Source organism: Gorilla gorilla, chromosome 8 (assembly GCF_029281585.2).
Source record: "Gorilla gorilla gorilla isolate KB3781 chromosome 8, NHGRI_mGorGor1-v2.1_pri, whole genome shotgun sequence".
Classification (NCBI taxonomy): domain Eukaryota; kingdom Metazoa; phylum Chordata; class Mammalia; order Primates; family Hominidae; genus Gorilla; species Gorilla gorilla.
In genome coordinates, this window is record NC_073232.2 from 61,046,821 (window position 1) to 61,071,973 (window position 25,153).

The 25,153-nt window shown below is 35.7% G+C and overlaps 1 protein-coding gene and 1 pseudogene across 1 annotated transcript in view; one reads left to right on the forward strand and one right to left on the reverse strand.

Moving 5' to 3' along the window:
- The window catches only part of PCDH15 (protocadherin related 15), a 1,796,064-nt gene that overhangs the window by 988,750 nt on the left and 782,161 nt on the right, over positions 1–25,153 (forward strand). The gene's annotated exons all lie outside the window — the stretch shown is intronic.
- LOC129525014 (neurofilament medium polypeptide-like) lies at positions 12,724–18,198 on the reverse strand (annotated as a pseudogene).

The window sequence follows — 25,153 nt, forward strand, 5'->3', positions numbered from 1 at the left end:
TCTTGAAATTGTGATGGAACATGTTTCCCTGTTACTTATGCCACAAAGTGAATCATATTTGCTGAATTTAATAACTCAATGACTCAGCAAATATGATTTATTGAACTTCCTGAACAATAGTCTTTCTTTTCCTCATTCACATTCTCTACAAATTTTAAGCCTTGCTGTTCGAGAGTGATAAAGTTTCTTTCTCTTCATTTTAGAAAAACATAGCATTGCTGTGTTTCTAAGGCATACTTTAGAAAGTGAAGTCCTTCCAAATTGTACTTTCTAAAGTGAACTTTCACTCTCTAAAGCGTGCTTTAAAAACATAGCAATGCCATGTTTCCCTAAAATGGGCATTGTAAAATATAAATATTGTTTCTAGCCCTGAATCAGTATTTTTGTCTAACCTTCCATATTTCCTTAGTTTTCCCAAATATTGTCATCTACTTAAGTTAAAATGTAAAATTATGCCATGCCTCTTTATCCTACCCTCTTTTAAGTTATAAAGAGTTGAGTTTCATTTATTATCTTATGTATTCATCTATTCATGCTATTGCCTTAAAATTTATTTTAAAAATATTAAAAACATAAATATTAAGATGGACATTGCAAAGTAAATCTGACCAGGTACGATAAGAAACTTGCTTGGAACTTACAAAGTCTATTCCAATAGGTTTTATACTGTGTAAATTAATAAATTATGTCCCATTTTAGTATAATTGTTACCCAATTGTTAGGTCACACAAGACATAATACTAAATTATATTTCTGCAACAAGTTTTATTTTTCTTATATAAGTAAGTCGAGGCAAAATTTTTATAACATAGTTTAGAATATAAAAAGAGCCACACACAATATATTCTGCAGTTTGTTTTTCAAACTTTTAGATTATGTTTTTCTGTAAAGTTGCCATCTTGACTTTGCTGGTTATATCTCTAAGAAAGTGTCATTTATGCCTCCAGCCCACCTAGATCCAAAATTTGTCTACGTAATTAAAAATTAATCCTTTTATTTAGAGAAAAAACGCTTATTTAAGTTTAACAATGCAAAGAAAAAAGATTTTATGTTGGTGATCGTTTTATCTTAGTGAATAGCTGAGGTTAAGATACTGAACCTTTTCATGCCACTCTGTGTAGTGCCAATTGTTAATTCAATTTATTTTAATAAATATATGTGTACAGAGCTTTAGAGATATGTCCCTTATTTCACTATGCACAAAAGGTGCTCACAAGAAAGGTGGTTTTGTTAAGCTGAGAATTTCTGATTTTATTTCATTTGTTCATTTCATTTTATTGTTTGCCTCTTTTACTTTTAGGATTACACAATTATTCAACTCTGTTTAAAAAGTGATGTGTTATGCTACCACTCTGCCAAAGCCACTAGAACTATTTTGTAGAAATAACCAGAAGGTTCAAAGACACATATACCTTAAGAAATGAAATTTAACAAATGAGATGGACCTTATTATTTATTAACTTCAGTGTTGTGTTTGTTTTTGTATTTATTCACTCTATATTCTTTGAACAACAGAAGAGGAACAACATGAAAGAGGAGATATTAATCATTCATACAATCATACAATTTCTTTTTTGTCATTTTTCTTCATTCTCTCAGGAAGTTTTGAAGACAAAACAAGTAGGAATATGGGGAAACAAGGAAGACTGACTTAGACAGATGAGAAATACAGAAAGCTGATGATGCTGGTTTAGTAGGCTGTTTACAGAGCTCTTTTGGATAAAAGGTCTGGACTAACCCTAAGGTGCCTTGATTAAATGCAGAGTAATTACATCTTGATTTGGTTGCTCTCTTACATTTATCTTCTTGTCTCTCTAGATATGTAGCTGCCTCATATGTTCTGTCCCTGTGCAAAAGGGACCAGACTCTTTGAATTCTGTTCTCCTTAACATGTGTGGTTCCTATTGGCTAGTGGGCCATTATCTCAGCTTAAAGAGTCAGCTGTTGATCTAATTATCTGAACAAAACAATTCTCCCTAGATATGAATAAACTTAAGCTTATAGTGGGAATATTTATTTTAAAAGGATTTTTACAGCACATGCTAACAGAATTCTAAAGTAATCAGAGGTGATGATATTGAGAATATGTACTTCTGTGTCCTTCATTTCTGTTTTAATTATTCTAATCCAATTCACTTAAATTATCAGGGAGGTTTTTTTTTAAAAAAATAAAAACATCAATATTACTGATACATATCTTTGCTTCTCTGTTAAATTTTGCAAGAGGACTCCATAGCGTTTAAAGACACATAACTTGGCAAGAAAATGGGAGTTAGCATAGATAATTATAAATACTCAACAGTTATTAAAATCTTTTCAATTGTAAGAAAAAAATGCTAAACTGTGTTTATTTCCTTTTGAGTTTTGTGTACTATATTGTGTTACTCATGTCTTTCATTTGTGGTATTTAAGACATTCATATATTTAATGAAATATTTGCAAAGATACGTTGTTCTGTGCTGGAGGAATGTTACTAGTATAAGAAGCAAATAACACTGGCCAAAATAAGCAATAAAATGAAACGAAACAAAATAAAAATATGAATTTTGTATGTATTTCTCAAGTACTACCAGCAGATAGATGCATTGTTCCAGGGTACACCTTTTTCATTTCTTTGTCATTTGTTGACTTCAGAAACAAAAGCTGATCCATTAACTCATTCTCTTTAAACCAACTTATCTTCAGAATATCTTCTCCCTGATCTACTCTTATTCTTCTACTCTCCTTTTATTATTATTTTTATTATTATAGAAACCCAAAAGAACTAGTACAGCAAAACAGAACTCTACTGAAAAGACAAAAATATATAATGACTAAGTAGTCTAAGAATATTCATAGAAAACAGGAGAGAAAAGCCAGGGATTGTTTTTCTAGCCTCAGATATTACAGAAGGACAAGTACACATTTAACTCTATAGATTTTTGAATCAACACAGTCCTGGGTTTGAATCCTCCTCTGCCATAAACTAGCTATGTGATCTTGGAAATATTAGTTAACCTCTTGAAATTGAGTTTTGCTTATGTTATAAAATGGTTAAAACATACCTATCTCATGGGATTGGTGTAAGTGGAATGAGATAATGTGGCTAAACTGTTTAGACAGTGCCTTGTACTAAACAATATAAGAAAATATTTTTGAGATTCCAAGCATGTTAAAGGCAAGATCAAGGGTTAAAACCATTGGACAAATCCAAGCCAGTAGTTTTGTAAGGCATAAGAGCTAATAGATAGTATTTCTGAGGTGAAATACTATATTTGAAAAAATCGAGATCCGCACCAGTAAACAAAGCCTCTTTACCTTCCAAGAGTATGAGCTCAACAGCTATATTCACATCCCCTAAGAGGAAGAGTTAGTGACAACCAAATTCACAGAATAAGATGAACCGAAAGATAACAACTAACACTTTTTGATGGCTATTTTATCCATGAAAAACCATCAGTATTGTTAATAAAAGTATCAAGAAATACAAATGAATTTAATGTTTTATTTTACATTAGAGAAACTATTTTAATGACATAAATATATGAACATAATTGAACTGCATATAAAGTGTTAAACCAATATTTAGCTATCTAATATATTATAAATAGCCCTGCCTTCACATACATTTCCTCTAGGGAAAAAAATAGAATCATTTACTTTCTATAGATATTTAGTGTTCTTCAAAGTATCTTTGTTATTAAATTAATTTGGGAGAGGGAGGTGGTTAAGAAAACATTGCTTTATACCAGTACATATAACTATGTGATTTATAATAAATGCAACCACAGTGGCAGTATATTTTCTGGATGTTAATAGCCTGAAATCCCTTTCAGTAGCAGCATTAATCAGTCAAGGATGGGTTATTTTATGGTCTTTAATGGCCTTTCTTTATAGATGGAGATTTTGTTTACAGATTATTCTTCATTGAACCACCATAGATTGCAAGCTATGATTCTTAAGAGATATTCTCAAAACATAAATTATGCTGCTAAGAAATGTGTTCAGAGCTAAATTAAATTAGATAGCTGCATTTTTTATGAAGCATAGGTAATGGAGCAGTATACTACAAATGCCTTTTCCTGAGACATTGGTGTAGAATATCTTTAACACAGAATTTTTTCCTAAGAAACATTCCTCTACTTGTGTGCAAGTTTATGAGCCTACTTGTTCCTCTCCTGAGTAATTTATGTAGAATACATAACATTTGAAATGTATTTATGATATTTGACTATTATAATGAATATCTGCCTTCAGGTCAGACATTACCAAAAATTTTCATTTTTACAAAATGAACAAAAACAGTAGTGCTCATTTATATTTTCCAAATGTCTTCATAATGTTGAGTATACTGACAATTCAGTAGTAAAAGTTTTAATAATTGTTGCAGTCAATGTTTTGTTTCACATTGAATAATTTTTTATTGTACCTTTCAGGGAAACATTATTCGTGGGCTTGTAGGGCGTGATTATCATTCATGTTGCTTCTAATAATATTTTGCTCACATACATCTTATAGATTGAGTACAGAGTCTAAAAATTTGGGTATGATTATACTACTTCAGAATATATTTTCATTTCCCAAATGTTATTGACTTTTAAAATTTCTAGCTAGGGACTGATTTTTTTTTTCTCATTTCTTCTTCTTCTTTTTTTAATGGAGAATAATATAATAGCTGTAGAAAACAAATGACTGTATTTTACTAAACTACACTAAACAAGCCAAGACACCCTTAATTTAATTCAATGTGAAAGTCGGAATTGTAAGAGAACATAAATCATGACTTCTTGAAGAATATTACCAGACTAAGTCACATCATTTTGTTTGATGACTTTCTCCTTTTTGTATTTTTTATTTTGTTAAGAGAGGGTCTCTGTCACCCAGGCTGGAGTGCAGCGGCATGATCGCAGATCACTGCAGCCTAGATATCCTGGGTTCAATCTATCCTCCCACCTCAGCCTCCAGAGTAGCTGAAACTATAGGCGTGTGTCACCACACCCAGATAATTATTATTATTATTATTATCTGTAGTGATGAGGTTTCACTAAACTGCCCAGGTGGGTCTCAAACTCCCGAGTTGAAGCGTTTCTCCCACATCAGCCTCTCTAAGTGGCTGGACTATAGGTGTACCCCACCATGTCCGCTATTTTTTCTTTTTTTTTTTTTGGTAGAGACAAGGTTTTGTCATGTTGCCCATGCTCGTCCTAAACTCCTGGGCTCAAGCATTCCAGCCACCTCGGCCTCCCACAGTGCTGGGATTACAGTTGTGAGCCACCACACCTGGCCTCTCCTTTTATTGAGCGAAGTGTTTGCATACAAATCCCCTCGGATTTTTTTGCTCGGAAATCCCCTCAGGGCTATGCCTAGTCCTCTTTTTGGCTCTATCACTTTTACTGTATTTGTCAAAGAAAAGTATTTCAAGTTAAAATATTATTTTGAAAAATTCCTTATGTGTGCAAGTCTTCTCACAATAACCAAAATGATGTAGGCAAAGCCTTTCCAAAGTGCGGAAGTATTAGGTTGGTGCAAAAGTAATCACAGTTTTTGACATTACTTTCAAAGACAAAAACTGTGATTACTTTTGGACCAACCTAATAGCCTGATTAGCAGTGTCTTGCTCACAGTAGGCCTCATGGCATCGTATCTCTTCCTTACCATCATACTTCATATGTCTATAAAAATTCTTTGTAGTAGACAGTAAAAACCTTAAAGTTACCATTGATTTATTGAGCAATCTAATATTTTTTCTAATAAATATATTCAGATAATATACATTTTAAAATCTCCATTACCCTTTAGTCTATTATATTTTCTTACTGATTGAATCGTTATGCTAAGGCAATTCTAATGGTAAGGACTATGGGTTGATTTCTACTCTTAACCTGAAACAATAAATTTGTCATGCAGACAAATTTGCATAATGTTCAAAACATAAACATATGTCAGGAATTGACAGGTCTCTGAGGGCAGGGACCTGGATTTCCTGTATGCCTTTTGTTCTCTTCTCTCTAGTCTACTTCTGCCATTCTTTAATATTTTTCCATATTTAATAATGCCACATGTTATCATATATTGGGTAGTGGGCAGGGATATGGAGAAAATCATATTTTTGCCTCAGAATCCTCTACCAAGAATATTATTAAATTTAGAAGATTTTATATCACATTATCGTTTACCACATTTATTGCACATAAACTCATTTTTAAATCTTATAATTATCTTTTGACTAGTTTAGCTGTAATTATTGTATTTTCTTTATGTAAAAAGTATTGTTATTAAATGTAAACATATAAAACAACTCATTTTCACAAATAATTTTTAGCATTTTAATTTTTTAAAATTGCAATAAATATTAAGTATAAGTTACTTTGACAACTAAAAGACCTTTATTACTTATGTTAATAAATCTTTCTAGCCACCTGAAATTAGTATATCTTTTCAAAAAATTCACTATATTTTTATATGTATTTATTTGCAGCCACTCACCATTTAGCCTTTGTTTTATGACTCTAGGGAATTCTTCATTAAAAGCTTTAGAATAGTCAGAATGTGAAACAGAAGACAGAGGTTTATAAGGCTGTTCTTGCATAAACCTGTTCCTCTCTCATCCTTCTGTTAGGAATTCTGCCACACTTTTGGTTTTTGATGGGTTTGATGTGACTTGGCCTTAAGTTTGGGCCATCCTTTAAACAATTAATCTGTGTTCTCTGCCACATGCTTCCAAACAAGTGTAGCTTGACTTCTTATCTTTTGTGATATCTGAAAACCCTTCAGCCTACAGAGACACATACACTTAGGCTTTTGGTTGCTGATTCCAGTTGAGGACAATACCAATTTTTCTAGCCTGCATCCGAACTGGCATCTTTCCACAATCTTGATCCTGACCCATTGCTTCCATGTCCAAGACAGCACAAAATTCTAAAATTTTTATTTTGTTTTATTTAGTTTCCTTCTCTCTTTCTGATAGCAAGAAGGACACAAACTAGAGAAGCATCTTTGGGCAGTATGTGAAGCCTGCTCAAAGGAGTTGTAATCATTCTCATATATCTCAAAACAGAAGATAATTCTTGTCCTCCGTGAAGGGTTTCTAGTAGCTGCTTTTAGAGTTCTTAGTTTCCTTTCTTTGTATTCTCATCCATGGCAGACATTCTTTGGCAGCAATTCTCACTTCTCAGGAAATAGAATCATCACTACTGTGGCCAGCTACTACAGACAAACTAAGGTACATTGAGAAAAAATGCCCAAACAAATGGGTTCTTCCCATGTCTCCTCCACTCCACCTCCCCATTCACCAACTAGCTACAACAATAAAGCCCAGTTCCCAGATTCTCTATGAAAGAAGTTAGACTACAAATCAAGCATTCTAAGTTTTCTAGCTCCTACCTGAGGTCTTGCTTCTAACTCACTGTCTATGAGAGCTATTGGTGTTGCCATTCACTATTTACGTGTGGGCTATAGAAAACAAAGCAGCCATTTTAAACGGGCATGTGGATATTTCCACAAATTCTCCCACTTGCTCATTCTAGTGATAAAAGCAATCCTCTAGCTTCAGTCTGGAAGGAATTTATCTACATATCTATCCCCTTAACTTTTCCAGCTGCTATCTGAGGAACTAGCTTTCAACTGAGGTGTCTATGAGAACTAATGGAGACCAGCATCCATTAGGCCCATGGAGGCTACAGAGATCAAAGCAACAGTTTGAAAAAGTCTGTGGTTTGAATGAGCTTGCAAACATTTGCCATAGTTCTTTTCCCCAGCTCAGTTCAGCATGAGCAGATTATACACCCAGCTTTTCCCTGAGGAGAGAAGAAATTGGAAAATCCAGTTAGTGCCCCAACATTTATGGTTACTACTAAAAAGGATCAGTATCTCACCTGTTTTAGGGCAATGATGAGAGTTGGCATACTCTGGACACCCAGAGACCACTGAAAGCAGCAAAAGAAAAGCAACTTGTTATGTGTTAGGGAACCCTCCTATGATCATTGGTGGATTTTCAGCAGAAACTTTGGAGGCCGGAAGGGAGTTGGATGATACATTTAAAATGAGGAAACAAACAAACAAATACACAACTGCCAATCAAAACAGTATACCCAGAAAATTATCCTTTAAAACTTAAGACAAAATTAAAGAAAACAAAAGCTGAGGGAGTTTATTGCCACTAGACTTGTCATATAAGAAATGCTAAAGGGAGTACTTTAAGTTGAAATCAAAGGATGCTAAATAACAATATAAGAGCATACAAAAGTATAAAACTCATTGGTAATGGTATATTTATAGAGGCAAATAAAAAATACTGTATTATTGTGGTTGTGGTAGGTAAATCACTTTTAATTCTAATCTAAAATTTAAAAAAGTATTAAATATAGGTATAACTAAAATTACATTGATCGATACACATGTTAAGATATGTAAATTCTGATATCAATAATCTATAATGGGAACAAGGTAAAAATGTGAAGTTTTTGTGTGGAAGAGAAGTTATCAGTTTTAGATTATTATAATTATATTTTATGTAAGACTCATGTCATTCACACAGAAAATAGCCATAGTACTTAAAAAAGAAAATCTACTACCTACAGTAGTTAAAAAACTAGTTATAAAAGAAAAGGAGGAAGGAATTAAAGCCTGTTAAACAACAACAATAACAAAAAAAGAAACACAAAATAAGACATCAAGAAAGAAAAAGAGTAAAGGAACAAGAAAAACAGCAGTCAGTAAAATTTCAATAGTAAATGCTTCCCTATCAATAGTTACTTTAAATGTAAAAGGATTAAACTGCCCAATCACACGATATTAACTGGCTGAAAGAATAAAAACTTGGCACCAACTGTTTAAGGACACACATAGTTAAACATGATAGGATGGAAAAATATATATTTTATGCAAATGGTAATGAAAAGAAAGCAGAATGGCTATACTTACATTAGACAAAATAGACTTTATGTCAAAAACTGTCTCCAGGGGCAAAGAAGGTCATTACATAAAGATAAAAAGGTTAATTCGATAGGAAGATATAACTATTGTAAATGTATATGCACTCAATATCAGATCTAAATATTTAAAGCAAACACTGACAGAACTGGAGAAATTTATAGCAGCACAATAATACTAGAAGATTTTAATATTCCACTTTTAATAATGGGCAGAACATCCACAGAGAAATCAATGGAAAACAGCTTACTTGAACAATAGGAGAGACCAAATTAACCTAACAGACATCTACAGAACTTTCTACCCAACAACAGAAGATTGTACACTCTTTTCAAGCACATATGGAACACTCTTCACAATAGATCACCTATTAGATAACAAAACAACTCAACTTTAAGATGATAGAAACTGTATCAAGTATCTTTTCAGGTCACGATAGAGTGAAAGTGTAAATCAGTTAATGGTAAAGAAACAAGAAAATTCACAAATACATGGAAGCTAAACAATACACTCTTGAACAATCATTGGGTCCAAGATTAAATTTAAAAAATTAAAAATTATCTCCTGACAAAAGTGAAAAGAAAACATACCAACAGTTGTGAGATATAGCAAAAGTATTTCTGAGAAGGAACATTATAGCAACTGGGCCCAATCTGTTTTCCATTGCCAATGCACTACTGCTAAAGCTGTGCAATATCAAACATCCTCTCTCTAGGCTCAGGGACCATCTTGGAAGAAGAGAGAATGTGAAATTGTAAAATCTGGGTCAGAGAGGTGGAGTGTACAGGCTAAACCAATTCTGTCTTAAATGCTAATCCAACATGTTGGCTTTTCATTAACCTCGGTTCTGGGAATGCCTCTAAGATTTTTACTCTACTACTGTTAAGAGCACACACTTACCATAAATTCTGACCAAATTACTTCAATTCTCCTTACCTATAGTATATAAGCCCTGGGTTCTGGGGGTTAATGGCATGGCGATCCAACATCTTGTCTCACAGCCTCGGGAGACATGGCTTCTGTTTGTGAATACCTATTAGATGTTTCTGAGGAAGAAAAAAAAAAATCTCAAATAAACAACCTAAAAAAATAACTAGCCAAAGACAGAAAAAAATACATACTAACCCAAATATTATCAGAAAGAAGGAAATAATGCTAATTAAGGCAAAAAATAAATTTTAAAAACGATAAAAATGCTATTTCAAAAGTCAACAAAACTGAGTTGTTTTTTGAAAAAGACAAATAAAACTGACACATCCTTTCCTAGAGTAACCAAAGAGAGAGAGAAGACTGAAATAAATAAAACTGTATATGAAAGAGGAAACATTACAACAGATGTCTCAGAAATAAAAAGAGCCCTTAAGGGACTGCTATGAATAAATATACACCAACAAATTAGATAAATGCGAAGTAATAGATAAATTCCTAGAAAGATACATCCTACCAAGATTGAAGAAGAAATAGAAAGAACAGTCCAGCACTGCGTGGCTTTGTGGGAGAATTCCAGCAAACATTCAAAGAATTAGTAATATTTCTTAAACTATTTGAAAATCTAGATGATGGAACACTTACAAACTCATTTCATGTAGCCAGCATCGACCTGATAACCAAAGACATCCACAAGAAAGTAAACTACAGGCCAGTAACCTTGATGAATGTAGACTCAGAAATGCTCAATAAAATACAAGCAAACTGAATGCAACAACACATTGAAAAAATTGTACACAATGACCAACTAGGACTTATCCCTGGGGTGCAAGGATGGTTGAACATGCATAAGTCATTCAATGTGATACACTACATAAACAGAATGAAACACAAAAACCATATGATCGTCTCAATAAGTTCTGGAAAAATATTTGTCAAATTTAATACCTATTTCTAATTTAAAAAACTCTCAATACAATAGGTGTAGAGAAAACCTATCTCATCACAATAATAGCCATATAAGAAAAGCCCACTGATAACATAATAATCAATGGGGAAAACCCAAAAGCCTCTCCTCTAAAATCCTGTACAAGACAAGATTGCCTGCTCTTGCCACTTCTAGTCAAGATAGCACTGTAAGTCCTAGCCAGAACAATGATACAATAAAAATAAATGAAAGACATTCAAACTAGACAAGAAACAGTAGTGTTATCTCTGTTTACAGTTGACATATAAGTGTATAGGCAGAAAAGCCTAAAAGTCTCAATGACAACCAAAAATGCTACAATTAATACATGAATTTAGTAAAGTTGCTCTAAATAAAAGTAAGTGGCATTTGTAGAGGCTAAAAATAGATTATCTGAAAGGAAATTTTAAAAATCCTATTTATATAATAATAAGAATAAATACTTTGAAATATATTTAATCGAACAGGAAAATACATACACTGAAAATTATAAAATATTAATAAAAGAAAATGTTTACTTTTTGCAAAATAGAACATTTTTCTTTTTTAAAAAACTTTTAGGTTTAGGGGTATATGTGCAAGTTTGTTATATAGGTAAAGTTATGTCATGGGGGTTTGATATTCAGAATGTTTAATCACCTGTGTACTAAGCAAAGTAGCTAATAACTACTTTTTTCAGATCCTCTCCGTCTTAACTGTCCACCTTCTGGTTGGCCTCACTGTCTGGTTGTTGCTGTCTTTGTGTCCATGTGTTTTCATCATTTAGCTCCCACTTATAAGTGAGAACATGCAGTATTTCTGTTTTCTGTTTTTCTGTCCCTGTATTAGTTTGCATAGAATAATGGTCTCTTGCTCCATCCATGTTACCGCAAAGGACATGGTCTCATTCTTTTTATGATTGGATAGAATTCCGTGGTGCATATGTACCACATTTACTGAAATGAACATATGTGGGCATGTGTCTTTATAATACATCAGTCATATTCCTTTGGCTATATACCCAGTAATGGGATTGCTGGGTCAAATGGCAGTTCTGTTTTTGGCTCTTTGAGGAGTTACCACACTGCTTCTTACAATGGATGAACTAAATTATACTCCCACCAACGGTGTAAAAGTGAGCCCTCTTCTCCACAACCAGGCCAACATATGCTACTTTCTGACTTTTTAATAAAAAGTTTTCTGACTGGTGTGAGATGTTATCTGTTGTGGTTTTTATTTGCGTTTCTCTAATGATCAGTGATGTTGAGCTTTTTTAAAATACGTTTTTTGGCTGCAAGTATTTTTTTGTTTTTGTGTTTGAAAAGTGTCTGTTCATGTACTTTTCACCCTTTTTAGTGGGGCTGTTTGTTTTTTTTCTGTAAATTTGTTGAAATTCCTTATAGGTGCTAGATAATTGACCTTTGTCAGCTACATAATCTGCAAATAATTTCTCCCATTCTATAGGTTGTCTGGTAACTTTGTTGATGGTTTCCTTTGCTGTGCAGAAGCTCTTTCGTTTATTTATTTTTTGACTATGTTTCCAATATGACCTTTATTGAGCAAGTACTGCTATGACATTTCACATCGATCAACATAAGATTGCAAACTGTCCATGTCAACGAGGTTCTCCCATGAAGAAAAGTCCATTTTAAATGCACCAGTGTGGTAAACATAATTATTCATATATAGCTTTCTTAAGGCTAAGAGAGTTCTGTGTTTCATTTATTGTTTTTGGCTCAGTTGGTACTTTACATAATACATCTCAAGACATCTCCCCTCCTGAGTGACCCCCTTCCAACAGTGCAGGAAATTGGTAATTTTCCCAGGTACATACAGTATCATGCATTTGAATCCCCCAAAGACTGAGGGGGGAGCACACTGAGCTTGCATGCAGTCTCCTCACATTGCACAAAGTAAAATACAATGTCTGGAGCCCCTATGGTAGAATCTGTTCTGTTTTGAAGCTGTCAATCACATGCATTTTGAAATTGTCGTATGGCTCAAACTTTTGCAGTGGACTCAAATCTTAGTCACTCTGGGTGACTTCCTTTATTATGGCATGTGAAGTGACATTTTCTACCCTTTTAGTAGACACTGGTTTCTCCTCAAAGGTCTCTTCATGCTCTTCGACCATTTGAGTGATGGTTACAGATTTAGTGATGTATTTGCTAGCACCATCTCCCTCTCACTGGTGATTTTTTCTACTATTTTGGTCACCACCACTTTATCTTCATTTTTATCATCCCCCTTCTTTTCATCTGCTGGGCTTAAGTCTAGGTCATTGGTGACAATGCCTTACTCCTCTTCCCTCCCACTGCCTTTTTCCTTGGTCTCCTGCTCTCCCTTCTCTTTTCCTTCTACCTCTCCATTGACAGATATGTCTTTCTTTCTGGATTCCTTGGAACCTTTATCACTCCCTTCCTTCTCATTCCCCATTTCCTCCCACTTTCTCCTTCTCTTTCTCCTGTTGCTGTGGCTTCCCCTCTTCTTTGGTCTCTTTCTCCAAGTGCACCTTTACCAATTTGGTAATGGTGACTGCCTCCTCCATGGCTTCCTCCTTTACCAGGGACTCAGCTTTCTTCTTCTCTGGCACATCCACTGGTTTCTCTTCCTTTTTCTCTACCTTCTGTTCCTTGGGAGCTTCCTCGATTTCCTTTTCTTCCTCTTTCTGTTCACCTTTCCCCACTTCTGCTCTTGACTTTGCCTCTTCCTTTGGTGATTTTGGCACAGGAGACTTGGCTTTTTCTGGCTTTTCCACCTTAGTGTCTGCCACCAACTCCTCCTTAGTGGCCACTTCCTCACTCTTTTCCTCAACTTTCTTTTCCTCTTTAGCTTTGGCTTCCTCTACTTCACCTTCAGCCTCTGTTTCTCCTTCTTTCTGCTCACCTTCCTCTTTTTCATTAGAGACTTCCTTCTCAGATCCTCCCTCTTCAGCTTGGTCTAACTTAGCACCCTCATCTTTTACCTCCTCTTCTTCCTTTTCCGCTTCTTTCTCTCCATTAACTTCAGGTGCAGTTGCTTTCACTGGAGACTAGTGTACCAGTTTTTCAATTAGTTTGTCAATTTTTCTTTTGCTGTGATTGCTTTTGGCATATTTTCCATGAAATCTTTGTCAGATCTTATGTTCAGAATAGTATTGCCTATGTTGTCTTCCAGTGCTTTTATAGTTTTGGGTTTTACATTTAAGTATTTAATACATTTTGAATTGATTTTTGTATATGATGTAAGGAAAGGGTCCAGTTTCAATCTCTGCATATGGCTAGCCAGTTATCCCAGCACAATTTATTGAATAGGGAGTTGTTTCCCCATTACTTATTTTTTGTCAGTTTTCTCAAAGAGCAGATGGTTGTAGCTGTACAGACTTATTTCTTGACTCTCTGTTTTGTTTTGTTGGTCTATGCATATGTTCTTGTACCAATACCATGTTGTTTTGGTTACTGTAGCCCTGTAGTATAGTTTGAAGTCAGGTAGCATGATGCCTCCAGCTTTGTTCTTTGTGCTTAAGATTCCCTTGATTATTTGGGCTATGTTTTTGGTTCCATATGAATTTTAAAATTGATTTTTTTCTAGTTCTGTGAAGAATGTAATTGCTAATTGGATAGGAATAATGTAATTGCTAATTAGATAGGAATAACATTTTATCTACAAATTGCTTTGGGCAATATGGTCATTTTAGCCATATTGAATCTTCCTATCCATGAGCATAGAATTTTTTAAAAAATTTATTTCTGTTATCTCTGATTTCTTTTAGCAGTGTTTTATAGTTCTCATTGTAGAGATCTTTCACCTTTCTGGTTAGCTGTATTCTTAGGTATTTTATTCTTTTTGTGGCAATTGTGAATGGGATTGTATTCCTGATTTGTCTCTCAGCTTGGCTGTTGTTGATGTATAGCAATGGTAGTCATTTTTGTACATTGATTTTTATACCTTGATACTTTGCTGAAGTTGTTTGTCAGCTTACAGAGCTTTTGAGCTGAAACTGGGCTTTTCTAGATATAGAATCATTTCATCTGCAAACAGGATTAGTTTGACTTCCTCTCCTCCTATTTGGATGCCTTTTATTTCTTTCTCTTGCCTGATTGCTCTGGTCAGAATTTCCAATACTGTGTTGAATAGAAATAGCAAGTGGAGAAATCATTTTTTTGGTGCTGGTTTTCAAGGACAGTGCTTCCAGCTTTTGCCCATTCAGTCCGATGTTGACTGTGGGTTTGCAATATATGGCTCTTATTATTTTGAGGTATATTCCTTCAATACCTAATTTGTAAAGAGTTTTTAACGTGAAGGGAAGCGGAATTTTTTCAAAAGTCTTTCTGCATCTATTGAGATGTTCATGTGGTTTTTGTCTTTAGTTCTCTTTATTTTATAAATTATATTTATTGATTTTTGTATATTGAACAAACTTTACATCCCAGGGATAAAGAATATTGATTGTGGTGGATTCGTGATATAGTGCTGGATTCAGCTGGGTAGTATTTTGTTAAGGATGTTTGCATCAAAGTTCATCAAGTATATTGGCCTAAAGTTCTCTTTTTTGTTGTGTCTCTGCCAGGTTTTGTTATCAGGATGATACTGGCCTCATAGAATGGGTTGAGGAGAAGTCCCTTCTCAATTTTGGGGGAACCGTTTCAGTAGGAATGCACCAACTCTTCTTTGTACATCTGGTAGAATTCAGAAGTGAATTCATCTGGTCTAGGGCTGTTTTTGGTTTGCAGGCTGTTTATTACTGATTCAGTTTCAGAATTTGTTATAGTTATCTTCAGGGATTTAATTTCTTCCTGGTTCAGCTTGGAAGACTGTATGTGTGTAGGAATTTATCGATTTATTCTAGATTTTCTAGTTTATGTTCATAGAGGATGTCATAGTAGTCTCTGATGGTTATTTGTAGTTTTGTGGGGTCAGTGGTAATATTCCCTTTCTCATTTATGATTCTGTTTATTTGGATCTTCTCCGTTTTCTTCTTTCTTAGTTTAACCAGTGGTCTATCTATTGTATTAATGTTTTCAAAAAGTCAACTCCTGGCTTCATTGATCTTTTGAATGGTTGTATTATGTCTCAGTCTCTTTCTGTTCAGCTGTGATTTGGTGTATTTTTTATCTTCTGCTAGCTTTGGGTTTTTTGTTTGTTCGTTTTTGTTGTTGTTATTTTGTTGTTGTTGTTGTTTTTCTCTTGCTTCTGTAGTTTTTAACTATGATATTAGGTTGTTAATTTGAGGTCTTTCTAACTTTTTGATGGGGGTGTTTAGTGCTATGAATTTCCCTCTCAACACTGCCTTAATTGTGTCCCAGAGATTCTGGTATATTATATCTTTGTTCTCACTAATTTCAAAATACTTCTTGATTTCTGCCTTAATTTCATTATTTACCCAAAAGTCATTCAGGAACAGGTTGTTTAAATTCCGTGTGATTGTATGGTTTTGACTGATTTTCTTGTTCTTCAATTCTATGTTTATTGTGCTGTTGTCCAAGAGAGTGGTTGGTATGACCTCGGTTCTTTTGCATTTGCTGAGGATTGCTTTATGTTTGACTGTGTGGTCATTGTTAGAATATGTGTTGTGTGTACATGAGAAGAATGTACATTATGTTGTTTTTTGGTGAACAGTTATGTAGCTGTTTCGCAGCTCAATTTGGTCCAGTGTTAAGTTCATGTTCTGATTATTTTTGTTAATTTTCTGCTTAAATGATCTGTCCAATACTGTCAGTGGGGGTGTCAAAATTTCCCCGTATTATTGTGTAGTAGCCTAAGTCTCCTCGAAGGTCCCTAAGAACTTGGTTTATAAATCTGAATGTTTCTGTGTTAGGTGCATGTATATATAGGCTAGTTAGGTCTTCTTGTTGAATTGAACCCTTTTCTATTATATAATGCCCTTCTTTGCCATTTCTTATTTTTATTGGTTTAAAATCTTTTTTGTCTGAAATTAGGATTGCAATAATTGCTTTTTTTCTGTGTTCTCTTTGCATTGCAGATTTTTTTCCATTCCTTTATTTGATTCTGTGGGTATCACTGCATGTCAGATGGGTCTCTTGCAGACAGCATACAATTGCGTTTTGGTTCTTTATCCAGCTTACATTCTGTGCCTTTTAATTGGGAAAATTAGTTCATTTACATTCAAGGTTAGTATTAATGTGTATTTGATCTTGTTATCCTGTTGCTGTCGACTTATTATGCTGACTTGTTTGGTTGCTTTATAGTGTTACTGGTCTGTGTTCTTTTTTTTTTTTTTTTTTTTTTTTTTTTTGAGACGGAGTCTCGCTCTTTCACCCAGGCTGGACTGCAGTGGCGCGATCTCGGCTCACTGCAAGCTCCGCCTCCCGGGTTCACGCCATTCTCCTGCCTCAGCCTCCCGAGTAGCTGGGACTACAGGCGCCCGCCACTACGCCCGGCTAACTTTTTGTATTTTTAGTAGAGACGGGGTTTCACCTTGGTCTCGATCTCCTGACCTCATGATCCGCCCGCCTCGGCCTCCCAAAGTGCTGGGATTACAGGCGTGAGCCACCGCGCCCGGCCCTGGTCTGTGTTCTTAAGTGAGTTTGTGTGGTTGCTGGTTATGGTCTTTCCCATCCATATTAATGCTTCCAGAAGCTCTTGTAAGGCAGGTCTGGTGGTAATAAAATCCCTCAGCATTTGCTTTTCTGAAAAGGATCATATTTCCTTTAACTTAGGAAGCTTTGTTTAGCCAAATATAAATTTCTTTGGCTGGAATTTCTTCTCTTTAGGTTATTGAATATAGGTCCCAAATCTCTTCTGACTTGTAGGATTTGTACTGAGAGGTCTGCTGTTAGTCTGATGGGCTTCCTTTTGTAGGTGATCTGTCCTTTCTCTCTAGCTACTTTTAACATTTTTTTCTTTCATTTTGACCTTACAGAACCTGATGATTATGTATCTTGGGGATGATCTTCTTGTGAAGTACTTTGTGGGAGTTCTCTTCATTTTCTGAATTTGAATATTGGTGGTTAGGTTGGGGAAGTTCTCATGGATGATATCCTGACTTATGTTTTCCAAGTTGCTTGCTTTCTTCTCATCTCTTTCAGGGACACCAATGAGTCATAATATTGGTCTCTTTATATATTCCTATATTTCCTGGAGGTTTGCTTCATTCCTTTTTATTCTTTTTTCTTTATTCTTGTCTGACCATCTTATTTAAGAAAAACAGTCTTTGAGCTCTGAGATTCTTTCCTTAGCTTGGTGTTCTTCTCTTAATACAATTGCATTATGAAATTCTTGTAGAGTGTTTTTCAGCTCTATCCTGTCATTTATGTTTTTTGTTTGTTTGTTTGTTTTTCTGTACCGGCTATTTTGTCTGTTACCTTCTGTATCTTAATATTGTGATTCTTAGCTTCCTTAGATTTGGTTTCAACATTCTCCCAAAACTCAATGATTTTTATTCCTATCCATAATCTGAATTCTATTTCTGTCATTTCAGCTACCTCTGCCTCATTAGGAATTCTTGCTGGAGGGCTAGTGTGCTCATTTGGAGGAAAGAAGGCACTCTGGCTTTTTGAGTTGTCAGAGTTCCTGCGCTGGTTCTGTCTCACCTTTGTGGGCTGGTGTTCCTTCAATCTTTGAAGCTGCTGTCCTTTGGATTTTTTTTCTTTTATTCTATTTTATGACCTTGAGGGTTTGATTGTGGTATAAGCTGTGTTCAGTCACCTGGCTTTGTTAGTGGAAGACTTCAGATGGCCAAGGCTCAGGTCAGCACTCTGCATTGTGTGCTCTAACTCTGGGAGACTGGTATCATACACCAGCTATTACCTGTGGATCAAGTTTAGGAACCTGCTGCACTGGAGGGGTCAATGTGATCTCAGACTGCTGGTCACAACACTCTAATGGCTACTCCCAGCCAAAGCATTTTGTAGGACAGTCGTAGTGGGATGTGTCCACATTTGCATGTACCAGCAGTATCCTCCATCCACATGGAAGATGACAGCCTCCATGTGGGTGTTTGTAGTAGTGGCTGTGGCAGTATGGTTTGGGAAGGTGGGGGGCCCTGCTGGCAATGGTGTGCACATTTGTACTGGTGCTGGTGTTAGCACAGGGATGGGGCGCTAGTGGTCGCAGGACTGTGTGCACCCTCTGTGAGCATTCTTGCTTACAGCAGTGACCTCTCAGGGATGGGAGTAGATACACTGTTTTCTGTGCTTAGTTTCATGCCAGCAGTTTTGGCACAGGAGTGGAGCACTGGTGGTGGCAGAGCTGGCAAACTATATGCCCTCCAATGCTCCAACAAAAATGGCAGTGCAACAGGGGGAGAAAGGATGGGGCACACTCAAGCCAGCAATAGTGGCATGGCATGGCATGGTACATGTACACAGATGCACTGTCAGAGAAGGAAAGGCTAGGTCTGTCTGCAAACACATGTACAGGCAAAGAGATGTATGGGGATCGCTGGCAGTGAGTGCCTGCAGGCAAAGCAGTATGGGGGAGGCTGTAGTGTGGGGAGGACATGGGCAGTCTTATATGTATACACAGGGTTTGCTCTTCTGGAGCACTCTCCCAGTCAGTTGCAGTCCACCAGTGCAGGAGTAATGAGGCAGGCCCCCTTGAGGTGCCTGGGGGGTGCACTGCCAGCAGGTACAGGCAGGCTGGGGCTCAAAGAGAAGACAGCACACCAAAGGGTGCTCAGGGGGCCTGGCTCATCTCATGGGCAAGACTGCTCTACAGAGTCTACATTCACCCCTTTCCTTAGGGCTAATGTCTACTATAGGAGCAAAGCAAGCCTAGGGGGATGGGCATCCCTGGCTGTTCTCCACTATAGATGCTCCTGCACCAAACCCCATGGGCTCTGCTGCAGCTGGAGTTCTGTCCCTACCACTTCACTAAGTAGCTTTCTCTGCCAACTCAAGTGTCCATGGTGGCTGACAAGACTACTCCTGCTATGATTCCAGAGGCTCATGGTGAGAGTGAGTTGCTCCTTTCTGTTCAACTCACCCCTTCCACAGGAGTTGCTGGGAGCCAGGAATGAGTCCTGGTGTGTGGTAGCCACATGCAGCATTCCCAGCTTCATCTCCCTTTATCCCACCTTCTGTATCTTCTCTCTATCTGCTCTCAATGCCTTCCCTCTGAAGATTTACTAGGGGTACACCCGTCTTCCTGATGTCGTGGTCCCTCTGTGGGAGATGTTTCTCCTGGCTGCATCTAGTTGGCCATCTTGGAGGAGGAATCAAGGAAAAATGTTAAAGCATAGATAAATGAAAAAACATCCATCCATGGAAAATAAATGTTTATGAATTGAAATAATTAATATTGTTTTAGTAGCCATGCTAACCAAAAGGAATCAACAGGTTCATGCAATCCCTATCAAAATTCCAATGGCATTCTTTACAGAAATAGGAAAAAAAATTCTAAAATTTATATGGAACCACAATAAACTCCAAATAGCAATAGCTAAACCAATTATGAGCAAGAAAAGCAAGCTAGAGGCATCACACTTTCTGATTTCAAAATAATTTACAAATCTAATCAAAACAGTGTGGAATTTGCATAAAAACAGACATATAGATTAATGCAAGAAAACAGAGAGCCCAGAAATAAATCCATGCACTTAGAGTAAACCAGCCTACAATAAGGGCACCAAGAATACACACTGGGGAAAAGGTATTTTCTTCAATAAATGGTGCTGAGAAAACTGGATATCCACATGTAGAAAAATGAAGATAAGCTCTTACTTAATACCACATACAAAAATAAAAATTAACTTAAAATGGATTAAAGATATAAACATAAGACTTGAAACTGTAAAACTAATAGAAAAAAGCCATCAGGAAAAAGATTCTTATCATTGGTTCTGGCAATGATTTTTTTGGATATGACAGCAAAAGCACCGGCAACAAAAACAAAAGTATAGAAGTGGAATTGCATCAAACTAAAAAGCTTCTGCACAGTAAAAGAAACAATCAACAGACTGAAAAGACAAACTACAGAAAATATTTGCAACTGTATGTCTGATAAAAGGTAATATTAAAAATATATAAGGAGTTCACAAAACTCAATAGAAAAATAAATTTACAAAAATGGACATTAGTCCAAAGATGTACAAATGGCGAACAGCTAGATGAAAGACGACAGGTCAATAAGTAGATGAAAGATGAAAGATTAATGACATTAATTATCAGGAAATACAAATCAAAACCACAAAAATGTATCACCACATTCCTGTTTGAATGGCTGTTATCAAACTTCAAAATATAAATTTTGTGAAGGAAGTGGAGAAAAAGGAAGACATATTGATGGGAATGTAAATTGGTGTAGCCATTATGGAAAACAATATGAAGATTCCTTTAACAATTAAAAATGGAACTACCAAATGCTTCAGCAATCCCACTTCTGAGTCTTTATTCAAAGGAAATAAAATTGTTTTGAATCGATATTTGCTTTAGTTTTCATTTCAGCTTTATATACACTAGCTATGGTATGGATACAACTTAAGTGTCCATGGACAGATAAATGAATAAGGAAAATGTGGCATATATCTATTGTACAGCATGGTAACAGTATATCTAATGTACAGCATTAGATATGTTGTACGTTATGGATGTGATGGATATGTTAATTAGCTTGATTATGATGATCATTTCACAGTGTATGCATATACAAAAATCAAGTTGCACACCTTAAATATGTTCATTTTTACTTGTCAGTTATACCTTAATAAAGCTGAAAAAAGAAAAATGGAAGTCAGGAAGGAAGTCGAAGGAAGGAAGGAAAGGAGGAAGGAAGGGAAGGAGGGAGGGGAGGGGACAGGAGCAGAGAGGAGGGAAAAGAAAGAAAATAAGTGCTCAAGGAAACATGAGCTCTACAATGGAACAAATGCTTATTTTGCTGTGCTTTATGGATTTAATTTTAACTTGCATATTGATAGTTTGTATCACTTTTGACATTCATTATCCATTGTTAAAAACAGAAGAAAATACCCATGCATGGTTTTGTATGCTCTATATTTACCACTTTGTTCACAAATGTAAGATGCTGCCATGATATTTGCTTCTCGTTGGGTAGCCTCAAGTGTAGGTCATAGTTTTTTTGGAACATTGATTGTCATTGAAAATTCCATGGAGCATTGTCGTTGTAAATTCCTGTATACTTGAAGCTTCAAATTGGGTTCTGACAAGATTGGGTCATGTTGAGCGTAGTTGGGACTGAATGAGACATATTACTTTTTATCAGATTGTAATGACAGGTTTAAAACAGTTGCTTTCAGGTGAATGATAACTAGACAAGCTACTTTTTTCATATTTTTGAGATCAGAATATTATGAAATAATTCAAATTTCCCAAATATGTAATATAGAAAAATTCTAAGTTTCATTTTAATTTTTCATCCTATTTTTGGTTTTATTCATTAGATATTGGCATGTTGTAGTTCTTTTTAAAATGTATTTTAAAATTGTTTTCTAGCTGTATTAGTTATCTATTGCTGTCTTAGCAATTTATCACAAAATTAGTGCCTTAAAACAACACAAATGTATTATCTTATACTTCTCTAAGTCACATGCTTGACACAGGTCTGATGATTAAAATCAGGTTAAATTGGCAAGGTAATGCTACTTTCTGGAGGCTCTAGGGGAGAATCAGTTTTCTCGATCTTTCTAGCTTATAGTGGCCACCCACGTCCCTTGACTTCTGGACTCCTTTTGTTTTCAAAACTAGCAATGTTACATTTGCCTGCCATTCTTCTACAATCACATTTCTCTCCCTGACCACAGCCAAGGAAGGTTTAATATTTTTAAAACTAATGTGATGAGATTGGGTCTATCCAGATAATTTGGGACAGTTTTTCCATATGGAGGTTCTTAACTTTAAACACATCTACAAAGTCCTTTTTACCAGGTAAGGTAACATATTCCAAGGCTCCTGGAATTAGGTAATGGGCATATAACAGGCCATTATTTTCTGCATACCACACTAGGCACTGGGGTTCTAGGGGCTTCAGGCATTTGGCTAGTGGCTGGGTCCTACAGATGAAATAGAGACAAATCCAATATGTGGGTATATATGCATAAGTAAAAATACATTCCCCTCTGCTAATGGTATTATTTTTAATTTACTTTTTACGCCATTGAATGTTTACCAACTACATGTACGTGTAAATACTATTATTTCTGAGTTTTTAGACCCCTTCCCAAATGAGGTAACAGAAAGATATTTTATTTTTGTGTCTCGGTTTTTTTTGTTTGTTTGTTTCTAGTTTGTTTGTTAGCTTGTGTCCTACAGGGAAGTCACATGTAAATGTATGGATTTAGAGGGTGCAAAATGCTTTCACACAGTTTAACTCATCAGATTCTTACAACAGTCCCTTTAGGTAGGCAAAGCACTTTTACTCTGCTCTTCTCTCTGCCTGTAACAGATGAGGGTCTTTAACAGATCTCTATCAGAGCAGGAAATAAGGTGTTCCCAGAGTTACACAGCATCTAGTGTTGTGCTACTTTGCTCAACCATTATTATAGCACATCTCACTAATGTTCTTGAGGAAAATAATTCTCCGTAGATAATATTAGGCTGCCAGAAATATTTAAGCCATTTTTGGAATGTTGGTCCCAAATATGTGTAAATCTCTGTATTCTAAATAACCATTTATATATTGGCGCTAATAAATGATGGAACGCAGAAAATTACAAAAGTCATTCAAAACATCAGTTTAAGCAAGAGGTAATTTTTGGACTGATATATCAGATCTGACAGCCAGCAAGGGATGATAAAATCAGACCAAGTTTTGGAGTCAGGCAAATGTATTCGGTCACTTCTGAGTTATATGACTTTGAGCAAATCAGTTATGTTCTTTCTACCTGTGTTTTTCTACTTATAGTATGGGCATGATAACACTTTATTGTCATATGGGTGCAAAACAACATAGATAAAAGTGTTTTATTGTTTAAAAGTTCACTAAATGGAATAAAATAATATTAAATTAATCCTTAATAACACTTTAATCTGGAGATAAATAAAAGCCAAACTGGGAAAGTGATTAGCAGTTCTTTTTGTCATACAAAAGGCCAGTTGGGAGTCTTTTCATTGTCTAGGAAAATATATACTGCTGACTAAGATAATGACAAATGCTCATTGCCATGGTATATATATTATTCCAATACACGGAATTTCATGTCAAGGGGATATTTCTTTATTCTTACGTAGTGAACAGGCCGGGCACAGTGGCTCATGCCTGTAATCCCAGCACTTTGGGAGACTGAGGCAGGCAGATCACAAGGTCAGGAGATCGAGATCACCCTGGATAACATGGTGAAAGCCCGTCTCTATTAAAAATAGAAAAATTAGCCGGGTGTGTTGGGCACCTGTAGTCCCAGCTACTCGGGAGGCTGAGGTGGGAGAATGGTGTGAACCCGGGAGCAAGACTCTGTCTCAGAAAAAAATAAAAAAAGAATGGTTGCTATATGACAGACACTGTTTGGTAATCTCGAAATATCAATGAATAACACACACAAATATGCCTGCTCTCTTAGAGTCTACATTCCATTGATAGACATAAATGATAAACAATAAAATTAACAAATAAGTTAATAAACAAAGAGTTCATATAATATGCCAACAGGTGATAGGCACTATGGATAAAACAAAATAGAATGGCCAATGGGGGTTCAGAGAGAGTATAGGAAAACTGGAACATTAAATACAGATTATCAGCTAGGCCTCCTTGAGCAGAAGATGTTTAAATACCAGCTTGATTGAAATAATTACCTAATTTTATTTCTTGAGGAATAGTGTTCCAGGGAGAGGGAACAGAAATATTAAGGTCTCAGAATGTTTGTTGTGTTTGATAAAGACCAAAAAGATAAGCACAACTAGAGTACAATAAATGAACGGTAGATTGCTAGGAGATGAGAGAGAGAGAAATGGAAGGTGGGATCCTTTGAAACAGTGGAAATTTCCTTTAGACTATTCAAAAATATGTTGAGTAATGATTACTAACATCAAAATTATTTTTTATAAAATCATGTCAGACTTTTTCATCTCCTTAAAAAAAAGCAAAAATATGTACTGAGTATCTGTGTTTGGGAAATAACAGAGAACAAGACAGACACAAATTCTATTACTTTCTCAAACTTTTGGAATTCATTTGAAAATATACCCATGTTTTTAATATCACCATTTTTTTCCACTAGCTAGCAGCCATTCTCAACTCTTTTACAAATTATGGCACATCAGTCCAGGTGTGGTGGCTTACGCCTATAATCCCAGCACTTAAGAAGGATGAGGTGGGAGAATCGCTTGAGCCCAAGAGTTCAAGACTAGCCCTGGCCAGATAGTCAGACCGTGTCTTTACAAAAAATAGAAATTAGCTGGGTGTGGTCACATGCAACTGTAGTCACAGCTGCTTGGGAGGCTGAAGTGGGAAAATCGCTTGAACCTGGGAAGTAGAGGC